Here is a 27,436-nt window from a genome sequence, read left to right on the forward strand (position 1 = left end):
GGGTGAATGTGAACCTTTATGGACAACATTTCAAATGGATGAATAGAACATTTATGGAAAAGATGGTTTCTGGTCTATGTCTGTCAAAAATGTGCAGTATTTGACCATAAAACTGACTAAAGAACAGGGAAAGCTCAACCGGAGGATCAGAGCCTTTCAAACACAGACACAGGTGGTCTGAATAGTGAATTGTATGACTCAGCCGATGTCAAGCAGCGTCACCATTCACACCAAAGCCTCTAAAAACAGTGGCTTAAACAAATCAATAATAGCAGCTGGCATCAGTGTCATTCCCATTGGCAGCATGCTGGGGCTCTTTGAGCTTCATGAAATGAAACAAGTTTGCTATTGATTTGAAATGTAGACACTTCCTCTAATAGAATGTTTTCTCTTTCCCCTTTTTTTGCTAATCAAAAACCGAACAGAAATATGAATCGTACATACTGCAAACCTTTCTCATGGGAAAAACATCATTCTTAAAAAGAACATGAGCACATGATAAAGATATTGGGAGCTTTCGCTATTTAACATGCTTTATGTGTCCGGATGTAGGGTGGATCCACCACCATCTAGGTCCAGTCAGGAGCTGTCCAGACAACTCTGTTGCATTGATCACTTTGAAAACAAGCAGCATTCTTCACAATATTAAAAATAATACGAATAAATGAAAGATTTCCCCAAGAAAAACAATAACATGACAGGAATTCCCGCAGAACTGACCAAAATAAAGAGATGGCCTATATCAACATTATATCCTGCGATTAAAGACAACACTCTGGGATCTTAAGCAAAGCAAATTCATAACATATGAATGTTTGCAGCATTGAATGTCCCCAAGAACACAGTGGCCTCCATCATTCTTAAATGGAAGAAGTTTGGAATCACCAAGACTCTTCCTAGAGCTGGCTGCCCGGCCAAACTGAGCAATCGGGAGGGCCTTGGTCAGGGAGGTGACCAAGAACCCGATGGTCACTCTGACAGAACTCTAGAGTACCTCTGTGTAGTTGGGAGAATCTTCCAGAAGGACAACCATCTCTGCAGCACTCCACCAATCAGGCTTTTATGGTAGAGTGGCCAGATGGATGCCACTCCTCAGTAAAAGGCACATGACAGCCCGCTTGGAGTTTGCCAAAAGGTACCTACAGACTTTCAGATCATGAGAAACAAGATTCTCTGGTCTGATGAAACCAAGATTGAACTCTTTGGCCTGAATGCCAAGAGTCACATCTGACGGAAACTTGGCATCATCCCTACAGTCAACCATGGTGGTGGCAGCATTATGCTGTGGGGATGTTCTTCAGTGTCTGGGACTGAAAGAGTAGTCAGGATCGAGGCAAAGATGAATGGAGCAAATTACAGAGGGATCCTTGATGAAAACCTGCTCCAGAGTGCTCAGGACCTCAGACTGGGGCGAAGGTTCACCTTCCAACAGAACAATGACCCTAAGCACACAGCCAAGACAACGCAGGAGTGGATCTGAATGTCCTTGAGTGGACCAGTCAGAGCCCGGACTTGAACATCTCTGGAGAGACCTCAAAATAGCTGTACAGCGACGCTCCCTATCCAACGTGACAGAGCTTGAGAGGTACTGCAGAGAAGAATGGGAGAAACTTACCAAATACAGGTGTGCCAAGCTTGTAGCGTCATACCCAAGAAGAATTGAGGCTGTAATCACTGCCAAAGGTTCTTCAACAAAGTACTGAGCAAAGGGTCTGAATACTTATGTAAATATTAAATTTCAGTTTTAAATTTTTATTAATTTGCCCCAAAAATCTAATGTCCTGTTTTTGCTTTGTCATTATGGGGTATTGTGTAGATTGAAGAGGAAAATACGTTTTTGAATAAGGTTGTAACGTAACAAAATGTTGAAAAAGTCAAGGGGTCTGAATACTTTCACAATGCACTATAACTGTAAACAACACTAGACTCCACTAAACTCTTGATGGGAACTGAAATTGGACATATATCATCCTGAATCAGACTAGAGTGGAAATTTGATCTCAAAATAAAGTCCCATAACCTTTGTACAGTAAGCTAGGGTGCATATTTGTGATATTACTGATGCAACTCACATGGGAGAATGCTGCGGTGTGAAATTCAGTTGAAGAGTCCAGGGAGGACAGAGCTATGTGTATTTATAGCATAGTTCAGAGGTCATGGGGTTGAGGACAGAGTGGCAGGCATCTCATCCTGGGGTAATAAACTAGCATGATTGCTCACTTGCTTTGCATTAAGAGTAAACACAGCTCACAGTTTGCAGTCTGGTTGTCATGGACTTCTGTCAAATCCGATGTTGCAAGGCCAAGGAATTCTGCCTCCACTCTACTCTGCTCCACGCCTCCTGTGCAAATTTATACAAACCATCCCACTGAGCAGAGTAGAGAGAAGAAGGTTGTGATGGATTATAGAAAGAGGTACTCTGCCTCTGTCTGCTGTGTATGAAGCCCTGTCTCTTCCATCCGGGGTCTAAGAAAACTTGGGAGACTTGTCCTGGCCAGTCAGGAGGTAGAGTAAATTAATGGTTTGGAGTCTGGATGGAGGGGAAAATATATATATATATATATATATATATATATATATATATATATATATATATATATAGAGAGAGAGAGAGAGAGAGAGAGAGCAAGAAAGAGACGGGAATATTGAGAGGGGAGAGAGAGATGAGAGAGAGAGAGAGAGAGAGAGAGAGACAGAGAGATGGGAAGTGTCAGTGGTGGGGAGAGAGGGAGAGAGAGAGAGAGATGGGAAGTGTCAGTGGTGGGGAGAGAGAGGAGAGAGAGAGATGGGAAGTGTCTGGTGGGGAGAGAGAGGGAGAGAGAGAGAGATGGGAAGTGTCTGGTGGGGAGAGAGAGGGAGAGAGAGAGAGACAGAGAGAGAGAGATGGGGAAGTGTCAGTGGTGGGGAGAGAGAGGGAGAGAGAGAGAGACAGAGAGAGAGAAATGGGAAGTGTCAGTGGTGGGGAGACAGAGGGAGAGAGAGAGCGAGAGAGAGACTGAGAGCAGCTGCTGTTGCTACAGCTTTGTGCCAGACATTTCCTTGAAAACTTCAGCTCATATTTCGCCGTGCAAAATGTTTTCACACTCGGTGTAGTTAATTCTATTGCACATATCATTATCTACACTGAGTGTAAAAGAAGGTGTATTAAAACTAATGTATGACTGGTCTCCTAACAACAAGCTTCTGAAGTATAAAAATATCTGTTAACGCTCTGGTACAACTTTTCATTGAAGGATTGCCAATACTGTTCAATTGCTGATGTTCTACAGTGAATAAATAATGTGTTTACTTAATGTAGAGCAACTTTCTTCAACTCAAATAAACTGAAGATAGGGGAAAAGATAAGAGCCATTTGTTTGCGTGAATACATCACTGGCTAAGTTTATGTTGCCATTCCTTGACGTCAGTATAAGAGCAGGTGCTGTAGCAACAAAGCTAATTCATAAAGGCAGTGATATGTATAACGAAATTCGGATACGGATCCTTAAAACTCTGCCTTCCCTGTGGCATGTTATCCCGTGGCATGCTATCCCTGTGGCATGTTATCCCATGGCATGCTATCCCTGTGGCATGTTATCCCATGGCATGCTATCCCTGTGGCATGCTATCCCTGTGGCATGCTATCCCGTGGCATGCTATCCCTGTGGCATGCTATCCCTGTGGCATGTTATCCCGTGGCATGCTATCCCTGTGGCATGCTATCCCTGTGGCATGTTATCCCGTGGCATGCTATCCCTGTGGCATGTTATCCCGTGGCATGTTATCCCTGTGGCATGCTATCCCAGTGGCATGTTATCCCGTGGCATGCTATCCCTGTGGCATGCTATCTCCGTGGCATGTTGTTCCCGTGGCATGCTATCACTGCGGCATGTTATCCCATGGCATGCTATCTTCGTGGCATGCTGTTCCTGTGGCATGCTATCCCTGTGGCATGCTATCCCGTGACATGCTATCCCCGTGATATACTATCCCCGTGGCATGCTATCCCTGTGGCATGCTATCCCCGTGGCATGCTAGCCCCGTGGCATGCTATCCCTGTGACATGCTATCCCCGTGGAATGCTATCCCTGTGGCATGCTATCCCCGTGGCATGTTGTTCCCGTGGCATGCTATCACTGTGGCATGCTATCCCAGTGGAATGCTATCCCCGTGGCATGCTATCCCCGTGGCATGCTATCCCCGTGACATGCTATCCCGTGGAATGCTATCCCATGTATTTAGCTCCAGCTCTAGTGCTCCCATTGGCACATATCTCTCTCTTTCTTATGAACTTCACCAAATGTACATTTTCATTCTGGAACAGTGGACAAATTGATCTGTCACATAACATAAGGAACGCTTTAACATTTCAGACAAACCTATAAACTGGAGAATTGTTCAGTAAAGTCTTGCTCAAACAGAGCACTATAGATTTCAAGAGAGGAGAGCGAGTCACCCAAGTTTATGCAGAACCAGGCTCTGGGAGTCTATGGGCCAGGCTCTGGGAATCTATGGGCCAGGCTCTGGGTGTTTCTGCAGGGCCTGGCTCTGTGAGACTATTCAGGGCCAGGCCCTGGGTGTTTATGCATGGCTCTGTGAGTCTATGCAGGGCCAGGCTCTGGGAGTCTATGCAGGGCCGAGCTCTGTGAGTCGATTCAGGGCCAGGCTCTGTGAGACTATTCAGGGCCAGGCACTGGGTGTTTATGCATGGCTCTGTGAGTCTATGCAGGGCCAGGCTCTGGGAGTCTATGCAGGGCCAGGCTCTGTGAGTCGATTCAGGGCCAGGCTCTGTGAGACTATTCAGGGCCAGGCACTGGGTGTTTATGCATGGCTCTGTGAGTCTATGCAGGGCCAGGCTCTGGGAGTCTATGCAGGGCCAGCTCTGTGAGTCGATTCAGGGCCAGGCTCTGTGAGACTATTCAGGGCCAGGCACTGGGTGTTTATGCATGGCTCTGAAAGTCTATTCAGGGCCAGGCTCTGGGAGTCTATGCAGGGCCAGGCTCTGAAAGTCTATGCAGGGCCAGGCTCTGGGAGCCTATGCAGGGCCAGGCTCTGAAAGTCTATGCAGGGCCAGGCTCTGGGAGTCTATGCAGGGCCAGGCTCTGGGAGTCTATGCAGGGCCAGGCTCTGGGAGTCTATGCAGGGCCAGGCTCTGGGAGTCTATGCAGGGCCAGGCTCTGAAAGTCTATTCAGGGCCAGGCTCTGGGAGTCTATGCAGGGCCAGGCTCTGAAAGTCTATGCAGGGCCAGGCTCTGAAAGTCTATGCAGGGCCAGGCTCTGGGAGTTTATGCAGGGCCAGGCTCTGAAAGTCTATGCAGGGCCAGGCTCTGGGTGTTTACGCAGGGTTCTGTGAGTCTATTCAGGGCCAGGCTCTGGGAGTCTGACAGGGCCAGGCTCTGAAAGTCTATTCAGGGCCAGGCTCTGGGAGTTTGCAGGGCCAGGCTCTGGGAGTCTATGCAGGGCCAGGCTCTGGGAGTTTATGCAGGGCCAGGCTCTGGGAGTCTGCAGGGCCAGGCTCTGAAAGTTTGTTCAGGGCCAGGCTCTGGGAGTCTATGCAGGGCCAGGCTCTGGGAGTTTATGCAGGGCCAGGCTCTGAAAGCTATGCAGGGCCAGGCTCTGAAAGTCTATGCAGGGCCAGGCTCTGAAAGTCTATGCAGGGCCAGGCTCTGGGTGTTTACGCAGGGTTCTGTGAGTCTATTCAGGGCCAGGCTCTGGGAGTCTATGCAGGGCCAGGCTCTGAAAGTCTATGCAGGGCCAGGCTCTGGGAGTTTATCTGGGCCAGGCTGACAGTTTGCAGGGCCAGGCTCTGGGTGTCTGGGCCAGGCTCTGGGAGTTTATGCAGGGCCAGGCTCTGGTCTATGTCTGGGCCAGGCTGAAAGTTTATTCAGGGCCAGGCTACTGGGTGTCTAAGGGCCAGGCTTGTTTCTATCTCAGGGCCAGGCTCTGGGAGTCTAACAGTTTGGCTCTGAAATCTATGCAGGGTGGCTCTGAAAGTCTATGCAGTTTGGGTGTTTATGCAGGGCCAGGCTCTGAAAGTGTCTGGGCCAGGCTCTGAAAGTTTGCAGGGCCAGGCTCTGGGTGTTTGGGCCAGGCTCTGGGAGTTTGTTTTCCAGGCTACTGGGTGTCTGCAGGGCCAGGCTCTGAAAGTCTATGCAGGGCCAGGCTCTGGGCTGTTTACAGTTCTGTTTTCTATTCTGGGCCAGGCTCTGGGTGTTTACAGGGTTTGTGAGTCTATTCTGGGCCTGTCTGGGAATACTGACAGTTTGTTTTGGTTCTACTGAGGTGTCTGAGGCTGACAGTTTGTTTTCTATCTACTGGATGTCTAAGACTAACAGTTTGTTTTCTATCTACTGGGTGTCTGAGGCTAACAGTTTGTTGTATATCTACTGGGTGTCTGAGGCTGACAGTTTGTTTTCTATCTACTAGGTGTCTGAGGCTGACAGTTTGTTGTCTATCTACTGGGTGTTTGAGGCTGACAGTTTGTTTTCTATCTACTGGGTGTCTGAGGCTAACAGTTTGTTTTCTATCTACTGGGTGTCTGAGGCTGACAGTTTGTTTTCTATCTACTGGGTGTCTGAGGCTAACAGTTTGTTTATATCTGCTGGGTGTCTGAGGCTGACAGTTTGTTTTCTATCTACTGGGTGTCTGAGGCTGACAGTTTGTTTTCTATCTACTGGGTGTCTGAGGCTAACAGTTTGTTTTCTATCTACTGGGTGTCTGAGGCTGACAGTTTGTTTTATATCTACTGGGTGTCTGAGGCTGACAGTTTGTTTTCTATCTACTGGGTGTCTGAGGCTGACAGTTTGTTTTCTATCTACTGGGTGTCTGAGGCTGACAGTTTGTTTTCTATCTACTGGGTGTCTGAGGCTGACAGTTTGTTTTCTATCTACTGGATGTCTAAGACTAACAGTTTGTTTTCTATCTACTGGGTGTCTGAGGCTAACAGTTTGTTGTATATCTACTGGGTGTCTGAGGCTAACAGTTGGTTGTCTATCTACTGGGTGTCTGAGGCTGACAGTTTGTTTTCTATCTACTGGGTGTCTGAGGCTAACAGTTTGTTATCTATCTACTGGGTGTCTGAGGCTGACAGTTTGTTTTCTATCTACTGGGTGTCTGAGGCTGACAGTTTGTTTTCTATCTACTGGGTGTCTGAGGCTGACAGTTTGTTTTCTATCTACTGGGTGTCTGAGGCTGACAGTTTGTTTTCTATCTACTGGGTGTCTGAGGCTAACAGTTTGTTGTATATCTACTGGGTGTCTGAGGCTGACAGTTTGTTTTCTATCTACTGGGTGTCTGAGGCTAACAGTTTGTTTTCTATCTACTGGGTGTCTGAGGCTAACAGTTTGTTTTATATCTACTGGGTGTCTGAGGCAAACAGTTTGTTGTCTATCTACTGGGTGTCTGAGGCTGACAGTTTGTTTTCTATCTACTGGGTGTCTGAGACTTACAGTTTGTTTTCTATCTACTGGGTGTCTGAGGCTAACAGTTTGTTATCTATCTACTGGGTGTCTGAGGCTGACAGTTTGTTTTCTATCTACTGGGTGTCTGAGGCTGACAGTTTGTTTTCTATCTACTGGGTGTCTGAGGCTGACAGTTTGTTTTCTATCTACTGGGTGTCTGAGGCTAACAGTTTGTTTTCTATCTACTGGGTGTCTGAGGCTAACAGTTTGTTGTATATCTGCTGGGTGTCTGAGGCTGACAGTTTGTTTTCTATCTACTAGGTGTCTGAGGCTAACAGTTTGTTTTCTATCTACTGGGTGTCTGAGGCTGACAGTTTGTTGTATATCTACTGGGTGTCTGAGGCTAACAGTTTGTTGTCTATCTATTGGGTGTCTGAGATGACAGTTTGTTTTCTATCTACTGGGTGTCTGAGGCTAACAGTTTGTTTTCTATCTACTGGGTGTCTGTGGCTGACAGTTTGTTTTCTATCTACTGGGTGTCTGAGGCTGACAGTTTGTTTTCTATCTACTGGGTGTCTGAGGCTGACAGTTTGTTTTCTATCTACTGGGTGTCTGAGGCTAACAGTTTGTTTTCTATCTACTGGGTGTCTGAGGCTAACAGTTTGTTGTATATCTACTGGGTGTCTGAGGCTGACAGTTTGTTGTATATCTACTGGGTGTCTAAGGCTAACAGTTTGTTTTCTATCTACTGGGTGTCTGAGGCTAACAGTTTGTTGTATATCTACTGGGTGTCTGAGGCTAACAGTTTGTTGTCTATCTACTGGGTGTCTGAGGCTGACAGTTTGTTTTCTATCTACTGGGTGTCTGAGACTTACAGTTTGTTTTCTATCTACTGGGTGTCTGAGGCTAACAGTTTGTTATCTATCTACTGGGTGTCTGAGGCTGACAGTTTGTTTTCTATCTACTGGGTGTCTGAGGCTGACAGTTTGTTTTCTATCTACTGGGTGTCTGAGGCTAACAGTTTGTTTTCTATCTACTGGGTGTCTGAGGCTAACAGTTTGTTTTCTATCTACTGGGTGTCTGAGGCTAACAGTTTGTTTTATATCTACTGGGTGTCTGAGGCTAACAGTTTGTTGTCTATCTACTGGGTGTTTGAGATGACAGTTTGTTTTCTATCTACTGGGTGTCTGAGGCTGACAGTTTGTTTTCTATCTTCTGGGTGTCTGAGGCTAACAGTTTGTTTTCTATCTACTGGGTGTCTGAGGCTAACAGTTTGTTGTATATCTGCTGGGTGTCTGAGGCTAACAGTTTGTTGTATATCTACTGGGTGTCTGAGGCTAACAGTTTGTTGTCTATCTACTGGGTGTCTGAGATGACAGTTTGTTTTCTATCTACTGGGTGTCTGAGGCTAACAGTTTGTTTTCTATCTACTGGGTGTCTGAGGCTAACAGTTTGTTTTCTATCTACTGGGTGTCTGAGGCTAACAGATTGTTTTCTATCTACTGGGTGTCTGAGGCCAACAGTTTGTTGTATATCTGCTGGGTGTCTGAGGCTGACAGTTTGTTTTCTATCTACTGGGTGTCTGAGGCTGATAGTTTGTTTTCTATCTACTGGGTGTCTGAGGCTGACAGTTTGTTTTCTATCTACTGGGTGTCTGAGGCTAACAGTTTGTTTTCTATCCATTGGGTGTCTGAGGCTAACAGATTGTTTTCTATCTACTGGGTGTCTGAGGCTAACAGATTGTTGTATATCTGCTGGGTGTCTGAGGCTGACAGTTTGTTTTCTATCTACTAGGTGTCTGAGGCTGACAGTTTGTTATCTATCTACTGGGTGTCTGAGGCTGACAGTTTGTTTTCTATCTACTGGGTGTCTGAGGCTGACAGTTTGTTTTCTATCTACTGGGTATCTGAGGCTGACAGTTTGTTTTCTATCTACTGGGTGTCTGAGGCTGACAGTTTGTTTTCTATCTACTGGGTGTCTGAGGCTAACAGTTTGTTTTCTATCCACTGGGTGTCTGAGGCTAACAGTTTGTTTTCTATCTACTGGGTGTCTGAGGCTAACAGTTTGTTGTATATCTGCTGGGTGTCTGAGGCTGACAGTTTGTTTTCTATCTACTGGGTGTCTGAGGCTAACAGTTTGTTTATATCTACTGGGTGTCTGAGGCTGACAGTTTGTTGTATATCTACTGGGTGTCTGAGGCTAACAGTTTGTTTTCTATCTACTGGGTGTCTGAGGCTGACAGTTTGTTTTCTATCTACTGGGTGTCTGAGGCTAACAGTTTGTTTTCTATCTACTGGGTGTCTGAGGCTAACAGTTTGTTTTCTATCTATTGGGTGTCTGAGGCTAACAGATTGTTTTCTATCTACTGGGTGTCTGAGGCTAACAGTTTGTTGTATATCTACTGGGTGTCTGAGGCTGACAGTTTGTTTTCTATCTACTGGGTGTCTGAGGCTGACAGTTTGTTATCTATCTACTGGGTGTCTGAGGCTGACAGTTTGTTTTCTATCTACTGGGTGTCTGAGGCTGACAGTTTGTTTTCTATCTACTGGGTATCTGAGGCTGACAGTTTGTTTTCTATCTACTGGGTGTCTGAGGCTGACAGTTTGTTTTCTATCTACTGGGTGTCTGAGGCTAACAGTTTGTTTTCTATCTACTGGGTGTCTGAGGCTAACAGTTTGTTTTCTATCTACTGGGTGTCTGAGGCTAACAGTTTGTTGTATATCTGCTGGGTGTCTGAGGCTGACAGTTTGTTTTCTATCTACTGGGTGTCTGAGGCTAACAGTTTGTTTTCTATCTACTGGGTGTCTGAGGCTGACAGTTTGTTGTATATCTACTGGGTGTCTGAGGCTAACAGTTTGTTTTCTATCTACTGGGTGTCTGAGGCTGACAGTTTGTTTTCTATCTACTGGGTGTCTGAGGCTGACAGTTTGTTTTCTATCTACTGGGTGTCTGAGGCTAACAGTTTGTTGTCTATCTACTGGGTGTCTGAGATGACAGTTTGTTTTCTATCTACTGGGTGTCTGTGGCTGACAGTTTGTTTTCTATCTACTGGGTGTCTGAGGCTAACAGTTTGTTTTCTATCTACTGGGTGTCTGAGGCTGACAGTTTGTTGTATATCTACTGGGTGTCTAAGGCTAACAGTTTGTTTTCTATCTACTGGGTGTCTGAGGCTGACAGTTTGTTTTCTATCTACTGGGTGTCTGAGGCTAACAGTTTGTTTTCTATCTACTGGGTGTCTGAGGCTAACAGTTTGTTGTATATCTGCTGGGTGTCTGAGGCTGACAGTTTGTTGTATATCTACTGGGTGTCTGAGACTTACAGTTTGTTTTCTATCTACTGGGTGTCTGAGGCTGACAGTTTGTTTTCTATCTACTGGGTGTCTGAGGCTGACAGTTTGTTTTCTATCTACTGGGTGTCTGAGGCTGACAGTTTGTTTTCTATCTACTGGGTGTCTGAGGCTGACAGTTTGTTTTCTATCTACTGGGTGTCTGAGGCTAACAGTTTGTTGTCTATCTACTGGGTGTCTGAGGCTAACAGTTTGTTGTCTATCTACTGGGTGTCTGAGATGACAGTTTGTTTTCTATCTACTAGGTGTCTGAGGCTAACAGTTTGTTTTCTATCTACTGGGTGTCTGAGGCTAACAGTTTGTTGTCTATCTACTGGGTGTCTGAGATGACAGTTTGTTTTCTATCTACTGGGTGTCTGTGGCTGACAGTTTGTTGTATATCTGCTGGGTGTCTGAGGCTGACAGTTTGTTTTCTATCTACTGGGTGTCTGTGATGACAGTTTGTTTTCTATCTACTGGGTGTCTGTGGCTGACAGTTTGTTGTATATCTGCTGGGTGTCTGAGGCTGACAGTTTGTTTTCTATCTACTGGGTGTCTGAGGCTAACAGTTTGTTTTCTATCTACTGGGTGTCTGAGGCTAACAGTTTGTTGTATATCTACTGGGTGTCTGAGGCTAACAGTTTGTTGTCTATCTACTGGGTGTCTGAGATGACAGTTTGTTTTCTATCTACTGGGTGTCTGAGGCTGACAGTTTGTTTTCTATCTACTGGGTGTCTGAGGCTGACAGTTTGTTTTCTATCTACTGGGTGTCTGAGGCTGACAGTTTGTTTTCTATCTACTGGGTGTCTGAGGCTAACAGATTGTTTTCTATCTACTGGGTGTCTGAGGCTAACAGTTTGTTTTCTATCTACTGGGTGTCTGAGGCTAACAGTTTGTTTTCTATCTACTGGGTGTCTGAGGCTAACAGTTTGTTGTATATCTGCTGGGTGTCTGAGGCTGACAGTTTGTTTTCTATCTACTGGGTGTCTGAGGCTGACAGTTTGTTTTCTATCTACTGGGTGTCTGAGGCTGACAGTTTGTTTTCTATCTACTGGGTGTCTGAGGCTGACAGTTTGTTTTCTATCTACTGGGTGTCTGAGGCTGACAGTTTGTTTTCTATCTACTGGTGTCTGAGGCTGACAGTTTGTTTTCTATCTACTGGGTGTCTGAGGCTGACAGTTTGTTATCTATCTACTGGGTGTCTGAGATGACAGTTTGTTTTCTATCTACTGGGTGTCTGAGACTTACAGTTTGTTTTCTATCTACTGGGTGTCTGAGGCTAACAGTTTGTTTTCTATCTACTGGGTGTCTGAGGCTAACAGTTTGTTGTATATCTACTGGGTGTCTGAGGCTAACAGTTTGTTGTCTATCTACTGGGTGTCTGAGATGACAGTTTGTTTTCTATCTACTGGGTGTCTGAGGCTAACAGTTTGTTTTCTATCTACTGGGTGTCTGAGATAACAGTTTGTTTTCTATCTACTGGGTGTCTGAGGCTGACAGTTTGTTTTCTATCTACTGGGTGTCTGAGGCTGACAGTTTGTTTTCTATCTACTGGGTGTCTGAGGCTAACAGTTTGTTGTCTATCTACTGGGTGTCTGAGATGACAGTTTGTTTTCTATCTACTGGGTGTCTGTGGCTGACAGTTTGTTTTCTATCTACTGGGTGTCTGAGGCTGACAGTTTGTTTTCTATCTACTGGGTGTCTGAGGCTGACAGTTTGTTTTCTATCTACTGGGTGTCTGAGGCTAACAGTTTGTTTTCTATCTACTGGGTGTCTGAGGCTAACAGTTTGTTGTATATCTACTGGGTGTCTGAGGCTGACAGTTTGTTGTATATCTACTGGGTGTCTAAGGCTAACAGTTTGTTTTCTATCTACTGGGTGTCTGAGGCTAACAGTTTGTTGTATATCTACTGGGTGTCTGAGGCTGACAGTTTGTTGTATATCTACAGGGTGTCTAAGGCTAACAGTTTGTTTTCTATCTACTGGGTGTCTGAGGCTAACAGTTTGTTGTATATCTACTGGGTGTCTGAGGCTAACAGTTTGTTGTCTATCTACTGGGTGTCTGAGGCTGACAGTTTGTTTTCTATCTACTGGGTGTCTGAGGCTGACAGTTTGTTTTCCATCTACTGGGTGTCTGATTCTGACAGTTTGTTTTCTATCTACTGGGTGCCTGAGATGAGAGTTTGTTTTCTATCTACTGGGTGTCTGAGGCTGACAGTTTGTTTTCTATCTACTGGGTGTCTGAGGCTGACAGTTTGTTTTCTATCTACTGGGTGTCTGAGGCTAACATATTGTTTTCTATCTACTGGGTGTCTGAGGCTAACAGTTTGTTGTATATCTGCTGGGTGTCTGAGGCTGACAGTTTGTTTTCTATCTACTGGGTGTCTGAGGCTGACAGTTTGTTTTCTATCTACTGGGTGTCTGAGGCTGACAGTTTGTTTTCTATCTACTGGGTGTCTGAGGCTAACAGTTTGTTGTATATCTGCTGGGTGTCTGAGGCTGACAGTTTGTTTTCTATCTACTAGGTGTCTGAGGCTAACAGTTTGTTTTCTATCTACTGGTTGTCTGAGGCTAACAGTTTGTTGTATATCTACTGGGTGTCTGAGGCTGACAGTTTGTTTTCTATCTACTGGGTGTCTGAGATGACAGTTTGTTTTCTATCTACTGGGTGTCTGAGGCTGACAGTTTGTTTTCTATCTACTGGGTGTCTGAGGCTGACAGTTTGTTTTCTATCTACTGGGTGTCTGAGGCTAACAGTTTGTTTTCTATCTACTGGGTGTCTGAGGCTAACAGTTTGTTGTATATCTACTGGGTGTCTGAGGCTAACAGTTTGTTTTCTATCTACTGGGTGTCTGAGGCTGACAGTTTGTTGTATATCTACTGGGTGTCTAAGGCTAACAGTTTGTTTTCTATCTACTGGGTGTCTGAGGCTAACAGTTTGTTGTCTATCTACTGGGTGTCTGAGGCTGACAGTTTGTTTTCTATCTACTGGGTGTCTGAGGCTGACAGTTTGTTTTCTATCTACTGGGTGTCTGAGGCTGACAGTTTGTTTTCTATCTACTGGGTGTATGAGACTTACAGTTTGTTTTCTATCTACTGGGTGTCTGAGGCTGACAGTTTGTTTTCTATCTACTGGGTGTCTGAGGCTAACAGTTTGTTTTCTATCTACTGGGTGTCTGAGGCTAACAGTTTGTTTTCTATCTACTGGGTGTCTGAGGCTAACAGTTTGTTTTCTATCTACTGGGTGTCTGAGGCTGGTTTGTTGTATATCTGCTGGGTGTCTGAGGCTGACAGTTTGTTTTCTATCTACTGGGTGTCTGAGGCTGACAGTTTGTTATCTATCTACTGGGTGTCTGAGGCTGACAGTTTGTTTTCTATCTACTGGGTGTCTGAGGCTGACAGTTTGTTTTCTATCTACTGGGTGTCTGAGGCTGACAGTTTGTTTTCTATCTACTGGGTGTCTGAGGCTAACAGTTTGTTTTCTATCCACTGGGTGTCTGAGGCTAACAGTTTGTTTTCTATCTACTGGGTGTCTGAGGCTAACAGTTTGTTGTATATCTGCTGGGTGTCTGAGGCTGACAGTTTGTTTTCTATCTACTGGGTGTCTGAGACTTACAGTTTGTTTTCTATCTACTGGGTGTCTGAGGCTAACAGTTTGTTATCTATCTACTGGGTGTCTGAGGCTGACAGTTTGTTTTCTATCTACTGGGTGTCTGAGGCTGACAGTTTGTTTTCTATCTACTGGGTGTCTGAGGCTGACAGTTTGTTTTCTATCTACTGGGTGTCTGAGGCTAACAGTTTGTTGTATATCTGCTGGGTGTCTGAGGCTGACAGTTTGTTTTCTATCTACTGGTGTCTGAGGCTAACAGTTTGTTTTCTATCTACTGGGTGTCTGAGGCTAACAGTTTGTTGTATATCTGCTGGGTGTCTGAGGCTGACAGTTTGTTTTCTATCTACTGGGTGTCTGAGGCTGACAGTTTGTTTTCTATCTACTGGGTGTCTGAGGCTGACAGTTTGTTTTCTATCTACTGGGTGTCTGAGGCTGACAGTTTGTTTTCTATCTACTGGGTGTCTGAGGCTAACAGTTTGTTTTCTATCTACTGGGTGTCTGAGGCTAACAGTTTGTTGTATATCTACTGGGTGTCTGAGGCTGACAGTTTGTTGTATATCTACTGGGTGTCTAAGGCTAACAGTTTGTTTTCTATCTACTGGGTGTCTGAGGCTAACAGTTTGTTGTATATCTACTGGGTGTCTGAGGCTGACAGTTTGTTGTATATCTACTGGGTGTCTAAGGCTAACAGTTTGTTTTCTATCTACTGGGTGTCTGAGGCTAACAGTTTGTTGTCTATCTACTGGGTGTCTGAGGCTGACAGTTTGTTTTCTATCTACTGGGTGTCTGAGGCTGACAGTTTGTTTTCTATCTACTGGGTGTCTGAGGCTGACAGTTTGTTTTCTATCTACTGGGTGTCTGAGGCTGACAGTTTGTTTTCTATCTACTGGGTGTCTGAGATGACAGTTTGTTTTCTATCTACTGGGTGTCTGAGGCTAACAGTTTGTTTTCTATCTACTGGGTGTCTGAGGCTAACAGTTTGTTGTATATCTACTGGGTGTCTGAGGCTAACAGTTTGTTGTATATCTGCTGGGTGTCTGAGGCTGACAGTTTGTTTTCTATCTACTGGGTGTCTGAGGCTGACAGTTTGTTTTCTATCTACTGGGTGTCTGAGGCTGACAGTTTGTTTTCTATCTACTGGGTGTCTGAGGCTAACAGTTTGTTTTCTATCTACTGGGTGTCTGAGGCTAACAGTTTGTTGTATATCTGCTGGGTGTCTGAGGCTGACAGTTTGTTTTCTATCTACTGGGTGTCTGAGGCTAACAGTTTGTTTTCTATCTACTGGGTGTCTGAGGCTAACAGTTTGTTTTCTATATCTACTGGGTGTCTGAGGCTGACAGTTTGTTTTCTATCTACTGGGTGTCTGAGGCTGACAGTTTGTTATCTATCTACTGGGTGTCTGAGGCTAACAGTTTGTTGTATATCTACTGGGTGTCTGAGGCTAACAGTTTGTTGTATATCTACTGGGTGTCTGAGGCTGACAGTTTGTTTTATATCTACTGGGTGTCTGAGGCTAACAGTTTGTTTTCTATCTACTGGGTGTCTGAGGCTAACAGTTTGTTTTCTATCTACTGGGTGTCTGAGGCTGACAGTTTGTTTTCTATCTACTGGGTGTCTGAGGCTGACAGTTTGTTTTCTATCTACTGGGTGTCTGAGGCTGACAGTTTGTTTTCTATCTACTGGGTGTCTGAGATGACAGTTTGTTTTCTATCTACTGGGTGTCTGAGGCTGACAGTTTGTTTTCTATCTACTGGGTATCTGAGGCTGACAGTTTGTTTTCTATCTACTGGGTGTCTGAGGCTAACAGTTTGTTTTCTATCTACTGGGTGTCTGAGGCTAACAGATTGTTTTCTATCTACTGGGTGTCTGAGGCTAACAGTTTGTTGTATATCTGCTGGGTGTCTGAGGCTGACAGTTTGTTTTCTATCTACTAGGTGTCTGAGGCTGACAGTTTGTTTTCTATCTACTGGGTGTCTGAGGCTGACAGTTTGTTTTCTATCTACTGGGTGTCTGAGGCTGACAGTTTGTTTTCTATCTACTGGGTGTCTGAGGCTGACAGTTTGTTTTCTATCTACTGGGTGTCTGAGGCTAACAGTTTGTTTTCTATCTATTGGGTGTCTGAGGCTAACAGATTGTTTTCTATCTACTGGGTGTCTGAGGCTAACAGATTGTTGTATATCTGCTGGGTGTCTGAGGCTGACAGTTTGTTTTCTATCTACTGGGTGTCTGAGACTTACAGTTTGTTTTCTATCTACGGGGTGTCTGAGGCTAACAGTTTGTTATCTATCTACTGGGTGTCTGAGGCTGACAGTTTGTTTTCTATCTACTGGGTGTCTGAGGCTGACAGTTTGTTTTCTATCTACTGGGTGTCTGAGGCTGACAGTTTGTTTTCTATCTACTGGGTGTCTGAGGCTAACAGTTTGTTGTATATCTACTGGGTGTCTGAGGCTGACAGTTTGTTTTCTATCTACTAGGTGTCTGAGGCTAACAGTTTGTTTTCTATCTACTGGGTGTCTGAGGCTAACAGTTTGTTGTATATCTACTGGGTGTCTGAGGCTAACAGTTTGTTGTCTATCTACTGGGTGTCTGAGATGACAGTTTGTTTTCTATCTACTGGGTGTCTGTGGCTGACAGTTTGTTTTCTATCTACTGGGTGTCTGAGGCTGACAGTTTGTTTTCTATCTACTGGGTGTCTGAGGCTAACAGTTTGTTTTCTATCTACTGGGTGTCTGAGGCTAACAGTTTGTTGTATATCTACTGGGTGTCTGAGGCTGACAGTTTGTTGTATATCTACTGGGTGTCTAAGGCTAACAGTTTGTTTTCTATCTACTGGGTGTCTGAGGCTAACAGTTTGTTGTATATCTACTGGGTGTCTGAGGCTGACAGTTTGTTGTATATCTACTGGGTGTCTAAGGCTAACAGTTTGTTTTCTATCTACTGGGTGTCTGAGGCTAACAGTTTGTTGTCTATCTACTGGGTGTCTGAGGCTGACAGTTTGTTTTCTATCTACTGGGTGTCTGAGGCTGACAGTTTGTTTTCTATCTACTGGGTGTCTGAGGCTGACAGTTTGTTTTCCATCTACTGGGTGTCTGATTCTGACAGTTTGTTTTCTATCTACTGGGTGCCTGAGATGACAGTTTGTTTTCTATCTACTGGGTGTCTGAGGCTGACAGTTTGTTTTCTATCTACTGGGTGTCTGAGGCTAACAGATTGTTTTCTATCTACTGGGTGTCTGAGGCTAACAGTTTGTTGTATATCTACTGGGTGTCTAAGGCTAACAGTTTGTTTTCTATCTACTAGGTGTCTGAGGCTGACAGTTTGTTATCTATCTACTGGGTGTCTGAGGCTAACAGTTTGTTTTCTATCTACTGGGTGTCTGAGGCTAACAGATTGTTTTCTATCTACTGGGTGTCTGAGGCCAACAGTTTGTTGTATATCTGCTGGGTGTCTGAGGCTGACAGTTTGTTTTCTATCTACTGGGTGTCTGAGGCTAACAGATTGTTTTCTATCTACTGGGTGTCTGAGGCTAACAGTTTGTTGTATATCTACTGGGTGTCTAAGGCTAACAGTTTGTTTTCTATCTACTAGGTGTCTGAGGCTGACAGTTTGTTATCTATCTACTGGGTGTCTGAGGCTGACAGTTTGTTTTCTATCTACTGGGTGTCTGAGGCTGACAGTTTGTTTTCTATCTGCTGGGTGTCTGAGGCTTACAGTTTGTTTTCTATCTACTGGGTGTCTGAGGCTGACAGTTTGTTGTATATCTACTGGGTGTCTGAGGCGGACAGTTTGTTTGAGGCTGACAAATATGTCCACCATTCCAACCCCGAACGTCTAGAAGAAATAGATTATTTGCAGTAACATATTATTTCCAGTAATATATTATTTCCAGTAACATATTATTTGCAGTAACATTATTTACAGTAACATACTATTTGCAGTAACATATTATTTGCAGTAACATATTATTTGCAGTAACATCATATTTACAGTAACATATAATTTTGGAACTCTGAAGGTTAGAAGGTTCTAATGACAAAAACACAAGGAAGTATTACCCTCATTACAGTCTACACCTGCTCACTCAGGTGTACTGTGATGGTTAAGTGACATCATTATATTTATGTGTGACAAGCGTTACTTAGAGGTGTCATACAAGACTTGTTTTATGTCAACATGGCCCCAATTCATGATTTTCATTCATAACATTTAGAGTGGAACTCAACTCTCTATCATAGCATATCATTTATTTATATGTAAATATAAATATTATGTTAATTCAGTGTGTGTGTGTGTGTGTGTGTGTGTGTGTGTGTGTGTGTGTGCCAGCATATCTGTTTTGTGAAAACATCTCTAAAAATAGGATGTTCATAATGAGGACAGTGCCTGTGGTGATCCACTACTTACTTGCTTGTCTGAGTTTTAGAAATCCTCACAAAAAAAAAAGATTCTCTCCACCCAGGGCAAATACAAGAGTTGGATTCAAAAAAGGGAAGCACTCAGGGAAAGTACAGCAATGCCATAACGGAATGAAAATAATAATAATTATCTGTTTATTCCTCTATGCCTGATTCTGAAACATTTGTCCCACAATGATGCAAATGATATAACTTAATCAATTACTGACTATGTTTATTGAGGATTAACAAAAGGGACTATTACAGTATGCAAGCTGAATAGCTACTTTCCCCTCTTGTGGTTTTCCCACAAAATGTGATTGGGTCTCAGTCAGGACATCCTCTTTTTTCTCATAAATGACCCACAACTAACAAATTATTTTAAAGCCGTTTTCACAAGCTTTATGGACTATTTGAAATACTTTGTGAAAACTAGTTTGAATTTTTAAAATGTTTTCCAGTCCCTCAGTAATCTTATGATAATTGTTTCATTCACACAGTCAGGCTCAGTTCATTAATTATAATCAATAGTAGGAACACTTGCAATAATAAATTCATAGCAGCACCTTGTAAATAAGAATTTGTTCTTAATAACTGACTTGCCTAGTTAAATAAAGGTTAAAAAATATATATATATATTACCCAGCAAATCTGTCTACAGTACTGAGGTTGGACCAACAGGAGAAATGGTGAGAAACCGCAGAGACAGGAACATGTCTAATTGTTCTCTCACTGTTCATCTCTGGGGTCAGCGAACATTTTGTCTAGAATTAGCAACTGGGGTGAAACAAAGTCTTATATTCAGCTTTCATGTTCCGCACGTCACACTGATAATGGTATTCAGGAGCCCGAGAGTAATTGTGGAAGAAATGGCAATGCAGAAAGTCATTAAACAAGTTATTCTTATTACGAACTGAGTATAAGGACAGGAATCCCGTGCTGTACTTCCTCTGCCGAATCCATGAACTGACTTCTACAAAGTGAACATGCGGAGTAGACCTCTACCTATCAAAAATACATTTGATAAAGTTTGATGTCTACACTGAGTCCTGTAATCGAATAGAGAGAAATCTCCCTTTCTCCTCAGGTCAACTCATGGGACAGGACAGGACGGTGTGAGTCTTGGCTGTGTACGGGCCATGAGACAGACAGAGAGCTTCAGATTATATAGAACTTCCCAGGGAGTTCTGGGACTGGTAGTAAAGTGCACATTCGAATGGAAGCTATAAGAGAGTTTGTTTTCATGTCTAACCTTCAGCTCCACAGAGTTCCAATGTGATGTGAAAGTGGAGACTATTGACCCTTCAACAAGGCCCTCTCCATTCCGTGCCATTAATCAGGACACATCCTCTCACTAGTATCTACCATGCCCATCGCATGGCACCGTCATCCCCTTATTGACTGGCCCCTGGATTGTTGCGTAAGCTCACTTTGACCAGGCAGACAGGCAGTCAGGCAGGCAGACAGGCAGATAGACAGACAGAAAGACAAGCAGTAAGGTAGACAGGCGGACAGATAGACAGACAAACAGACAGACAGATAGACAGACAAACAGGCGGGCGGGCGGACAGACGGGAAGCTCACAATGGAGCAGAGATTAACACCCTTCTAGTCGTCCCAGCTAATCATCAGCACACACTCGCCTTGCCTTGACCCCTGGCTCTCAGTCTCAGCTTTATACACCTCTGATCGCTGTCTGTCTCGGAGAATCAGCCAAACAGACATTACCACATGTGATCTATAACCCCAGCATCAACAGAAGCATAGCTGCTGTAGATACTGATTACAATTCATAAACAGTGCCCGTAAGAATTCATAAACAGTGCCCAAAGATTTATTGTGGTTTATCAGAGGTGTACTCTTGTGAAGCTTTTAGGCATAATAGATTTGATTTGATGAGTCAGAGAGTGGAATTACTGCCCAGTGTAGCATATGACTACTGTCAGTCAACGGAAATACTGACTGAAAGTGAATGATGATATCGGCCTGCATTACAGATAAATGAGGAACTAAACATAACAGGGTGTATGGAAACAGTTGAATGATAATCAGGATGTTATCAGAGCCAGGTGAAGAGAGGCATGTCTGGAGAAACTTTGATCAAGGTACATTGGTTAACCTTGATTGCTTTCGCAAATAGACTGCATGTCTAGCGTACGTAATGTCAGTGTGCATAGTTAAATAAAGGTTCAATAATAAATAAATAGGAACGAGTCCGTGTAAGTGTCAGATGTAACGTTACTGCAGTGTTCATATAAATACATTAAAAACACACTAATAACAGTGAGTTATTACATAGTACTGTAGGCAACATGTGGACAAAATGTGTGTAGTTAAATGAGGAGGGTTTTGTTACTTTGAACCCTTCTAAAATGTGACTGTTCCAATGATTTATTTTAAAGTAGCTATAGACATGCAGTGCTGTTTCATCTTCTTCAACATAGATAGTTTCCAATACTCCTTGTATACATTTGGTCTGAGTTTTTAATAACTATGATACGGTGATGGTCATATGTAACAGCAGTCCATAATCCATAACCCATTCATAACCCATCCACACCTTATGACAGTGCTGGGGGCCATCTCTGATATACAGTAGCTCTCACAACACATGTATGAAAAGCTGGGGCCATACCACAGCATGATTCCTAAACAAATCAATAAATTGATTTACAACTTTAAGAGAATGGCACTTTCATAATTAGAGTGTAAAAGTTTGGGACAACAGCAAATAGTAGCTGCCCTGTCCTCCTTCCTAGAATAAACTTTCCTAATAATGTATATAGAGGCGTCAATAATACACACTTTATACAATACAAATATGACTTAAGCTATTTCCACATAAAGGGGTAACTAATAATGTACAATTATAATCGTACAGTACACTTACCATGTCCTGGTGGAGACGCCGGGTTCCAAAACCATGGTACAACGCTATATCCCCATGAGAGAAATCACATTTTCGACTTGTATCAAAACACAGTTAAGAAGTGAACAGTTTTTTTGTGACTACAATTTCAGAGATGTTCCCTGCTGACATTCACAAAACGAAAAAGTTGTCCATGTATCCTGAGCGCAGTCGGAAGTATGAGCGCAAATGTGAATGGCTGGACGGTTTCGTACGCGTGGGGCACCTCGCGCTGTTCTGTGGATGTAATGCTTGGAAAGCGAGACCTCGGTATTCCCAGCAAATTGCACCTTCAAGTCCCTCCTCTTTCGCTTGGTCTTTATTGAGGAGGTAAAATCGGCTCGGTTTAAATGTGTTTGATGCAGGTATGGCAGGCTATAAATGGTGGTGAGTGACATTCATTGTAAATTGAATTGCTTGAACATATGGATTTGCAAGGCAGATTCCCCGAGTAAATTGCTCTGTCATATCACTTTTTTCTGATGATTTTGTATCTCTTAATATTCAATTAAAATAGGTTAGGCCTACCATTAATCACTGTGATATGGACTGTTGGAAAAGCAACCATTATGTAAGATTTAACTAAGAATATGATGTATTCTCAAAATAGAACAGCCTTTGGCAAGATATTGTTTATTTACAGTACCAGTCAAAAGTTTGGACACATCTACTCATTCCAGTGTTTTTCTTCATTCTTACATTGTAGAATAACAGTGAAGACATCAAACTATGAAATAACACATATGGAATCATGTAGTAACCAACAAAGTGTTAAAACAAATCAAAATGTGTGTTATATTTGATTATTCAAAGTAGCCACTATTTGCCTTGATGACAACTTTGCACAATCTTGGCAGTCTCTCAACCATCTTCATAATGTAGTCACCTGGAATACATTTCAATTAACAGGTGTGCCTTGTTAAAAGTTCATTTGTAGAATGTCTTTCCCTCTTCATGCGTTTGAGCCAATCAGTTGTGTTGTGACAAGATAGGGGTGGTATACAGGAGATAGCCATATTTGGTAAAAGACCAAGTCCGTATTATGGCTCATATAAGCAAAGAGAAATGACGACAGAAGATTTCAAGAACTTAAAAGAAAAATTCTAGTGCAGTTGCAAAAACCATCAAGTGCTATGATGGAACTAGCTCTCATAAGGTCCTCCACAGGAAAGGAAGACCCAGAGTTACCTCTGCTGCAGAAAAGTTCATTAGATTTACCAGCCTCAGAAATTGCAGCCCAAATAAATGCTTTACAGAGTTCAAGTAACAGACACATCTCAACATCAACTGTTCAGATGAGACTGCGTAAATCAGGCCTTCATGGTCAAATTGCTGCAAAGAAACCACTGCTAAAGGACACCAATAATAAGAAGAGACTTGCTTGGTCCAAGAAACGCTAGCAATGGACATTAGACTGGTGGAAATCTGTCCTTTGGTCTAATGGGTGGAATTTTGCGATTTTTGGTTCCAACCGCAGTGTCTTTGTGAGACACAGAATAGGTGAACGGATGATCTCCGCATTTGTGGTTCCCACCATGAAGCATGGAGGAGGAGGTGTGAAGGTGTGGGGGTGTTTTGCTGGTGACTGTCACGACTTCTGCCGAAGTCGAAGCCTCTCCTTGTTCGGGTGGTGTTCGGTGGTCGACATCGCCGGTCTTCTAGCCCTCGCCGATCCATTTTTCATTTTCCATTTGTTTTGTCTTGTTTTCCCAAACACCTGGTTCTCATTTCCCTCATTATGTGTTGTGTATATAACCCTCTGTTCCCCCCCATGTCTTTGTGTGGTATTGTTTATTGTAAGTGCTTGTGCACATTTTGTTTGACTGGTGAGTGTCGGGTTATTGTGCCCATACTTTGTATTTCTTATGCCGTTGGATTTACTATTAAACTGCTCCGGCTATTATCAAGTTCTGCTCAAGTTCTGCTCTCCTGCGTCTGACTTCCCTGCCACCAGATACGGGAGTATGATGGGACGGCGGCACGGTGCCAGGGTTTCCTGTTCCTTATACCTTAGCACCATTTACCCTGCTCACTCAGAAAGGGAGAGGGTGTCCGTCCTCGTTTCGTGCCTCTCGGGGAGAATGACGTATGGGGAGAAGGAGATACGGCGTTGGATGACTTTGAGGAGTTCACCCGCCGCTTCCGGGCAGTCTTCGACCACCCATCCGAGGGTAGAGCGGCGGGTGAACGTCTATTCCACCTGCGGCAGGGGACGAGGAGCGCACAGGAGTTCGCTTTGGACTTTCGGACCCTGGCCGCCGGAACGGGATGGAAGGACAGGGCCCTGATCGACCATTATCGCTGCAGTTTGCGCGAGGACGTCCATCGAGAGTTGGCCTGTAGGGACACCACCCTTACTTTCGACCAGCTGGTGGACCTGTCGGCTGGATAACCTGCTGGCTACCCGCGGACGTCCAGATCGGGGTCTGTCGGTTCCATCCCCCAGCACCACCACTCCGATGCCCATGGAGCTGGGAGGTGCTGCACTCAGGAAGACCGGAAGAGGTTCTGTCTCGTGGACCATCTGTGGCCGCAGAGGTCACACTGCCGGTCAGTGCTGGGTTGGTTCCTCTGGGAGTCGAGGCAGCAGGCAGAGCACTCTGGCGTCACCTCAGGTGAGAAGGCACCATTCTCACCCAGAGCCCTCTGTTGCACAAATGTTTTTGTTTGTTACGTTTCCTGAATTTTCCTTGCATTCCCAGCATAAGGCACTCGTCGATTCAGGCACGGCTGGGAATTTTATAGACAGATCATTAACCTTTAGTTTAGGGATCCCTATCGTTCCTGTGGAAATTCCCTTCCCAGTTCACGCCTTAGATAGTCGACCATTAGGGTCAGGGTTGATTAGGGAGACCACCGCTCCTCTGGGCATGGTGACGCAGGGTCTCTTTCTCATTGACTCTCCTGCGTTTCCAGTGGTGCTAGGTCTACCCTGGTTAGCTTGTCATAACCCCACTATTTCATGGCAATGGAGGGCTCTCACGGGGTGGTTGTGAGAGTGCTTGGGGAGGTGCTTAGGGGTTTCCATATGTTCTACTATGGTGGAAAGTCCAGACCAGGTCTCCACCATGCGCATTACCCCCGAGTATGCAATTTTAGCTCTAGCCTTCTCCAAAAAGAAGGCGACTCAATTACCACCCCGTCGACGGGGGGATTGTGCGATAGATCTCCTGGTAGACACCGCACTTTCCAGGAGTCACGTGTATCCCCTGTGACAGGCGGAGATCGTGGCTATGGAAACATATGTCTCAGAATCCCTGCGTCAGGGGTACATTCGGTCCTCCATTTCACCCGCCTTCTCGAGTTTCTTTTTTTGTGAAGAAGGAGTGAGGTTTGCGCCTGTGTATTGACTATCGAGGCCTTAATCAGATATCTGTGGGGTACAGTTACCCGCTACCTCTAATCTCTAATCGAGTCAATGCCGTGCTCTCTCTTCAGCGCTCGATCACGCCACCGGCTCCGCCCCTGTGCCTTCTTCTCGAGGAAGCTCAACCCGGTGGAGTGAAACTATGACGTACGGGGACCGGGAGCTGTTGGCTGTCAAGGCTCTGAAGGTGTGGAGACATTGGCTTGAGGGGGCAAGGGGCGCGCTTCTTCACCAAACTTGATCTCAGGAGTGCTTACAACCTGGTGCCTATCTGGGAGGGAGATGAGTGGAAGACGGCATTCAGTACGACCTCAGGGCATTATGAGGAGCTGGTCATGCCGTACAGGTTGATGAATGCTCCATCAGTCTTCCAAGCATTTGTAGACGGCTGAAATGCGGTCACTCTCCATCTCCACCCCCAAGGTGGAAATGTGAAACCCTAGGAAGGAGACGGACTGTTGAAAGAACAGGCTTTTCTCAGCCTTGGCGTAGAGGTCATGCTCCAACAGTTGACCAAGCACCTTGCGCACCAGGGACCTGCACGGGTAGAGTGTAGTGGTCTATATTGATGACATTCTGATATACTCCGCTACCACATTTCCACATTGCACTTTCACTGGCTGTTGTCATATCGAACGGGGTTGCAGCCCTAAGAAGTTTTGAGCAAAGGAGGTAACAAATATTTTACATAAACATTACAAAGTCAACCAGAAACATGTCACATCATGAATGTGCTGTTACTCAATGGACCATTAGAAACTGATACCAACTGACACTTCTTCCTTCTAATTGATTGTTAGTCCTACTGAATGCACTTAGTGGTGAAAATTAGAGGAATTATCATGACACTTCTTTGATTGTACCACACTTAGTAATACATATTATACTCCATCAAGTACTTTGTCCATTTTTAGGCTAAGAGAGTACAGTTTAAAATGTTATCCTCTTACATTTTTAACTCATAAACTCATAAATAAGATTGAATGGTATGGTTCAAGGAAGCAGTCGTTTGTACTATATTTTTTTTATTTGATTTATTTCACCTTTATTTAACCAGGTAGGCCAGTTGAGAACAAGTTCTCATTTGCAACTGCGACCTGACCAAGATAAAGCAAACCAGAGTTACACATGGAATAAACAAACATACAATCGATAATACAGTAGAAAAAAATATATATAGCATGTGCAGAGGTAGGATGAGGGAGGTAAGGCAATAAATAGGCCATGGTGGCAAAGTAATTACAAAATAGTAATTAAACACTGGAATGCTAGGATGTGGTAGGATGTGCAGAAGATGAATGTGCAAGTTGACCTACGTTGACCTATGTAAACCTAAGGAGAGGAGACTTGTGAGGAGACTTGTGAGGAGACTTCCTCCTTCCTCTTTGTAATGTAATAGAATCCAACAGAGGAGGATGAGAATGTGCATCGCCACATTCAGAGTACAGTAATCAGGTCCTATTCTATCACAGCAAAATCAAATGCAACACGTGAATTATGCAACAATGCATTTACATAGAGAGGCAGTTTTAGCAGCTGGGCAGCAAACATTTAGCTGTACGAAATGGAAAGCCTCACTTTTTGCTTTTGTCAAATTGTGATTACTTTTCAGATATGTGACTGCATAGATTCCACATTTCGGCAACAATTAGACCCAACCAAAAAACAACAGATCAGATTCTGAAAACTAGAAAGGCCCCTGACATCTATACTTCTCTGAACATTGATTGGCACATAAAGCATGTCAATAAACATCATTATAGTATTTTTTTAACTAATTATCTTCCTCAACAAAACAACCTTGCTAATTCTAGCTGTCTGTTTAGGCTTATCTAACTAGAGATAGAAGACATATGCCGGTAGACATACTGTGGAAGTGGTATCGTATTAACTGTGATTATGACTTTCGATTTGTGTGCTGGAAGACGAGACAGTTAGCTTTGATTGTCTGTTCTGAGGCCCACCCGCGCTCTCTCTCTCCCTCCCTCTCTCTGTCTTGCATGATGGCCATGATGCTGCATCCCTCATACTACGCCACCTCAACTCAACACATTAAAACTAACAGAAAAACATCAGTACAATGACAAATACGAATAGTTCACATTAGATCAAAGTAAATATAATTGCAAAAACGGTTGACTTTAGAGTGGCCCATATACAATTTGGAAGCATGCTCCTTGCTCAACAATCCTAGGACCTAGTAAGAAACTCTTCACCCAACTATGCCCCCCAGCTAAATAATACCCTAAAGACGTAGAAAACTTCCCACCTATGGGTCCCTGGTTTCTGCTTCCTCACGCTGCTGTGGCACTGAGTGAAGATTGAACCAGCAGCATATCCCTGACTATTATAATCATTTCCCTGACTATTTCTACAGCAATATTAAATTCATTCATATCAAGGGAGAGTGGAACATTAATTGTACTGGTTCTTTGTCTCGTGTGACTAGTTTC

General features: G+C 44.0%; 1 protein-coding gene across 2 annotated transcripts in view; it reads right to left on the reverse strand.

The window, feature by feature from the left end:
- The window catches only part of htr4 (5-hydroxytryptamine receptor 4), a 124,757-nt gene extending 102,909 nt beyond the window's left edge, over nucleotides 1–21,848 (reverse strand). For both annotated transcript variants that reach the window (XM_024429013.2, XM_024429014.2), the window contains exon 1: nucleotides 21,599–21,848. The gene's annotated coding sequence lies outside the window, so the exon portion shown is untranslated. The remainder of the gene's footprint in view (nucleotides 1–21,598) is intronic.
- Between the last annotated feature and the right edge of the window lie 5,588 nt (nucleotides 21,849–27,436).

This window comes from Oncorhynchus tshawytscha, linkage group LG08 (assembly GCF_018296145.1).
Source record: "Oncorhynchus tshawytscha isolate Ot180627B linkage group LG08, Otsh_v2.0, whole genome shotgun sequence".
Taxonomy (NCBI): Eukaryota; Metazoa; Chordata; class Actinopteri; order Salmoniformes; family Salmonidae; genus Oncorhynchus; species Oncorhynchus tshawytscha.